At 36.5% G+C, this 6,000-nt stretch overlaps 1 long non-coding RNA gene across 1 annotated transcript; it reads right to left on the minus strand.

Moving 5' to 3' along the window:
- Positions 1-3,444: 3,444 nt before the first annotated feature.
- On the minus strand, positions 3,445-5,197 carry LOC139195380 (uncharacterized). Its single transcript, XR_011580226.1, has 3 exons — positions 5,057-5,197; positions 3,696-3,789; positions 3,445-3,580 (listed from the first exon to the last, which is right to left on the minus strand). It is a non-coding gene; the product is annotated as an uncharacterized lncRNA (long non-coding RNA).
- Between the last annotated feature and the right edge of the window lie 803 nt (positions 5,198-6,000).

A 6,000-nucleotide genomic window follows, 5' to 3' on the forward strand; every position in this document is an offset into this window, starting at 1 on the left:
TGTTAGCTATAATTCGTTGATGTAAGTCGAAAAAAAATCCATGCCAATAAAATGCGTTGGTGCTAAAACTCGGACAGAGTTTGGACACGAGGTTTAACACGTGTTTGCTCCGAATGTTATTTTTGGTCTCAGTATCACGAGATGGTTCAAGAGAAAGAGAGAATATGCATGGCACTATTGGTAGTTGCCAACATACAATATTTGTATTTGAGTATGTGAAGCTTGTGCGTTAATCTAACTTTTTAACTAAATGATTGTGCACCGAGTGGGACACTAGTTCGGTTAAGTTCTTTTATGTGCCTTGAGTGAATGAGGGCTTAAAATTCAGTGTAATTTTGTGTATGCTTGCCTAAAAAGAAAATGAAACCGAAATAGAAACTAAAACGATAAATAAAATGCAATCATTTCATGATGGAGTCAAGATTACAAACTTTCACAAAAATAAAATCTAGGCTAGTCTTACCTTAATTTTCAAAACTTCATGGTGAGGCAAATATGAAAATAAATAGATTGAATGATGATTTAAGTACGACTGGTTGAGGATCAGTAGCGTGGTACCGATCTTTCCCTATTTCAATTTATTTATTTTATTTGAGTAACCACTATTAATTTCAAATATCTTTATAATTAGGTTTTAAATCGTGGATTGCAAATGTTTAAATATGAATTATAATAGATTTGGCAAGGAAAAATATATTTTGAAAAACATGAATATGATAGTTTGTTGTTATGGTAAGAGAAATAAAAGAAAAAATTAAAAAAGTATAAAAAAAAACTAAAAAATTAAAAAAAAATGAAATGGGAAAATCGACATTGAGCTAGCGACCTTGTAGAGATTTAGTTGCTACCTTGACAGCGACAACACACGTCAATAATCGGTACTAAATTACCGATCGTATCATTTTCTATTTTACTTATTTATGTTTTTTTTCTTTTTCCATTGATTTTTTTTCCTACCTTACTTTATTTAGATTCAAATACCTTTAGATTTATATTTATATCCTTGTTTTCGATTGTTTTGACATGGATGATAAGAAAATACATTATGTAGAACATGAAGATGATAGTTTGGTGTTATGGTAATGGAAAAAAAGTAAAATTTTGACCAAATAAAAAACTTACAATAGTGGTTTATAAATGTCCTACCTTCGGCAACAATTTTTTGTCCAGCCAACCATGGTTGAACTCTGAGATTAAAACTAAACTCTACCCCCTATTGATAGTAGTCTATAAATGTCCACCCCTGGCACGAATGCTTTGTGGGGGCAACAATGGTCCATCTGTGTGATTAAAACTAACCCATACCCCCTACAATGCCTTTCCCTCGGCACTAATGGTTCGTATGAGCAACAATGGTTGATTTGTGCGATTAAAACTGAACCCTACCCCATATTGTTAGCAGCTTATATATGCTCCAGCCTCGACACCAATGCTTCGTGCAGGCAACAATGGTTGACCCTTGTGCCAAGCTTGCCTCATATTGCGTGTTGTATTTTCTGTACGTCGAGCCTCCTCAGTTCCCTTACAAATTATGCCTCGTTTTGCGCCCTCATTTTCCGTGCGCCAAGCCCTCTCTACAATTAACAAAACCTTGACTAACTCTTCAATCAACCCAACTGCTTTTTAGCACAAACCCAGTTGCTCTTCAACAAAACTCTCTTGTTAGCTTTTCAGCTACAATCTCAAAGCCTTCATTTGAAGCAAATGCTGCTTACAATCCCTGAGATACTAAACTTTTTACAGCTTATCTACCCATTGGTATGATTCTGTTGATGTCCATTTCCAACCACCATGATTTCCTCTCCAAGTTGCATGTTTTGTACTAAATCCAATCTGACACTAATGATCTTGGGTGGACTTCTCTAACGTTATATTGTCGTTCATGGGCTGAATCTTGCTAGAGTTTTACTACTTTCTTTACATTTCCAGTCAATTTTCTTTTCAAGTTATGTAGATCGACCTATCAGCTTGATGAAGGTCATGAGTTTGAAGGTCTATGGTTCTACTATATAGGCAGTGGAGAATGAGCAACCTTGATCATATTATTAAGCTGGAACATAAGTAGATCGGTCATTTGGTGCTAACAGTAACTGTAATTCATGGTAGGTGACCTTTAGTTGTGTCTTGAGGCGGTTAGCACGATCGTTAGTATTGACTTCATCGTGTTGGATGATGCGTACATATGTATTTAAAAGGACGAGATATTCTCGATCTCTAATCGTCTGTGTGGCAAACACACTTCAAAGGGATTTTTGTCTCAAGCCTCAGACAAATTGAAGCTAAGTGAGATGGTTGTCCAAATTTTGGTTTGGGCTTTGAAGTTTTGGACAGGCGTTGTGCAACTTTTGTGTAAATAAAAATGAATAAACCCCGTAACAAGCCTTATTTTTATTCATGGCACAAACAAAATGAATTGTATAGAAATGAGATGAGAGGGAATTCTTCTCTTATTTACATAAATCTAATTAATAATCTTTTGTGAGAACAAAATGTTTAATTAGTACAACGTCACATTCTTATCCCAAGAGCATACGCATTATATGCCTCCTTTCCCGACAACTAAATCCTACTGTTTCTATATCATGAGGTCATTAGGCCATCTCCCACCGAAGGGTCTAGAGGGCCAGATGGCAGAAAATAGTCTAAAATCATCTCCAATCGAGGGTCAAGTCGAAGGCCTCGTGGGCCCCACTGGACAAAAAAAGATCAAATGACGTTGGAAACTCAAAGGCTCATCTCCAGCTCGAGGAAAAAACAGAACATGAAAAGCATAATTTCGGGCACTGTAGAGTTTGCCGAAAGCAAAATGAGCACTTCAGTTCTGCCTGCCCATACTGGAATGGCGTCCCACCGGGCGCTATTGTTGGCGATGGTTATGGTGTAGTTTTGTGGTCTTTTTGATCGTCGACTTTACAAAAACCCCAACCATTTGCATATTGTAACCATTGTAGGGATAAAGGTCTCCACTGTTAGAACCCTACTCTACATCCTCCACAATTGCACAGAGAGAGAGTAACAGAAGAACAATACAAACAATACAATTTCATTAACTGCCTTCTTCTCTTACAAATCACTATCTTATACCTAACTCCTAATCCCAAGTTCTGAACTAACTAATAACAGCCTCTTGTACACTTGTCACCACCATATTGTGTCATCTGGTATGGTATCCTAACAATACCCCCCTTAAAACCAAACATACAATTGAAACACAGAACAATAACCAGAATTACAAGTTCAAAACAAAACAGTAAGTGGAACTTCACAGATTGACAACTTCGGGGTATTGTTAGGATACCATACCAGATGGCACAATATGGTGGTGACAAGTGTACAAGATGCTGTTATTAGTTAGTTGGGAACTTGAGATTAGGAGTTAGCTATAAGATAGTGATTTGTAAGAGAAGAAGGCAGTTAATGAAATTGTATTGTTTGTATTGTTCATCTGTTACTCTCTCTCTGTGCAATTGTGGAAGATGTAGAGTAGGGTTCTAACATCCACTGGTTGGAAAAGTGCCCGGAACATCCCAAGGACAAACCATATACACCTCTATTCATCTCATCCTCTAAGCCGAAGCTGCTGAAGAAAATATATTGAACAATTAAGATGAAGTGTGTCAAGTCCCGTCTTTTAGTAATGGGTTTTAATAATAAATGAAACACAATACGCAAATGCATTTGCAGGTTTTCATTACCTTTTTAAATCGTTTGAGTTTTCCTCCATGCGACTCATAACGTTCAATCGCTAGGTGTTTTCTTTTCTTTTCAGAATTCTTTAAGCTCATTACTCTGGAATAAGAGTTTCCAAAAATTTGAAGTCATGGACGTAAATGGAATCCACTTGTGATGAGATTAAGCGGGAAGGTGGGAAAAATAAAAAGGCAAATTATTATGATAAAGAAAATCAACATTTCAAAGTATAACATTTGTACACAACTAAATACCAAAAAATGTGTAAATGGCCATTTACCACAATGATGAAAAGGAGTTAAGCCATTGCATGACGACCACAATGATGAAAATGAGTTAAGTCATTGCATGACGAGGTGAGTTCAAACCCTATTGGTGACTATTATAAAACCTATCGTTTGATAAAAAAACATAAATATAAAATAACCAAAAAATGTACTACAGAAAATAAAGTGTGAAAAACACTTCCCGAAAATAAGAAGAAATTCAATCAATTATCTTTTCAATCAATTAACGTGACGAAAACTGTGGTTTTGATCCACTGATCCTCTTTGGACCGTTAGCAGCAGCAACAAGGTAGGTGCATAACCACTAGAGCTTCCACTTACCAGCTAGACCAAACCGAAAGAAACAACCCCAGAAAAATACCCCCCATCCCACCTCAGCATTCAGGAAGTACTTAGAATCCGGTGGAGTTCTTGATGGCCTCACCAAAGGTTTGTTAAAGTTTGAGACTTTTGCTCATTTATTTTTGTGGGTTGTTTTTTTATTGACTAATTTGATGTACATTTTCTTTTTCTTTTTCTGTTTTGTTTTTGAACTAATGCACTACTGATATTATCATGTAATCCAAAATGAAGTTCCCTTTGTTCGCCAACTTATCCATGAAACCAAAAGAAATTTGAATTTTGTTTTGGTACAGAAGAGCATTTTACATAGAATCTGTGAAATGAATTTAAATATTCTTAACATTAAAGAATTTGTGAAATGAATTTAAATATTCTTAACATTAAAGAATTTGTGAAATGAATTTAAATATTCTTAACATTATTTCTAATTCCTAGCTTCACATTATAATACGATCCTGTTGAAAAAAAAAATGTTGCTTTCATAAAGAAATGATTATAAAAAAAAAAGTAAAAAACTTTACTTTCAAACAATATAGCAACTGCCAGATAGCCAGGTAGTGAAAAGCAAAGTTAAATACTTGTCTAGTAATTTATTAAGATTTAAGATTCAAACAACTAGAACCCACACGTTGTTTTCACCTTGATCTTAAGATGGGATACAAACAGTTTACAATATGAAAATATAGTTCCCAAATGATCCAATCAAGTTAGCAGAAGACATGATTAGGACGCCATACCTCAACAGTAAGCAGAACCTTATATAGTTTTACATGTGGGAAATGCTCCATGATCTTTCGAACGATTGAAATTGAGTACGTGACGGCTGCAAAAGAATAGTACACCAAATACAAGTTGCAGAGGAGCAGTTTACAAGAAATAACTTGACTGATAAAATTGTATTGCATCACAACTTACTATTTGGGCAAGCGGCTGTAGTAAAGTAGAAAACTGCTTGCAAACGTCCACCTACAAAATAAATAAGAAGCTGCATAGAATAACAAGCAAGGTTTTGAAAGTTTTTTGTCCATGTTAAATGCAAAGGCGGTCCCTTTGGAAAGCCCAGCCAGCAAGGGAGGAATATCCGAGTTCCAACGGAACTGAATATGCACTTCTGGGTGGGGATTGGGGAGCAATTCTGATCAGATTATGGAGCATTTTTTCATGATTGTTTTTCTCATTTTAATGTAATTAACAAACTAGTCCAAATCATACCTGTTGTGTTCAATCCAATGCAATACTAGGTAGTAATCTGCAGTTGTTTACCTTTAACTTTTTTAATTGCTCTCTTATATTCCTCCTTTTCAGGTCAACATGATCATGTCTTGGGGACTCAGAAACATAAGTTTTGTAGGAACAGCCGGTAGCGCAGTCAATGGCAGATAGATGATAAAAAACAGGAAGAAAGAGAGCGAGCGGGAGGGGGTACTTACTTGAGCCTGGGCCTAAGGCCGAGAGTGCACTGGAGGCAGAGACCCTGGCTGGGAGTGAGGCCAAGGAGGGGGCGTTGGAGGAAGGAATGACCGATGCTACTGTTGTTGGCATTGAATTTGGGGGGCTAGGGTTTGGACTGTACGGTGATGATGAAAAGACAACCTGGGATTGGAGGTTATAGCGATTGCCAATCCCAATCATCGTCTCTCTATCAAAACCGCACAATTCTTCCTCGCCATCTCCCTCCCTA

This window comes from Malus domestica, chromosome 04 (assembly GCF_042453785.1).
Source record: "Malus domestica chromosome 04, GDT2T_hap1".
Lineage (NCBI taxonomy): Eukaryota > Viridiplantae > Streptophyta > Magnoliopsida > Rosales > Rosaceae > Malus > Malus domestica.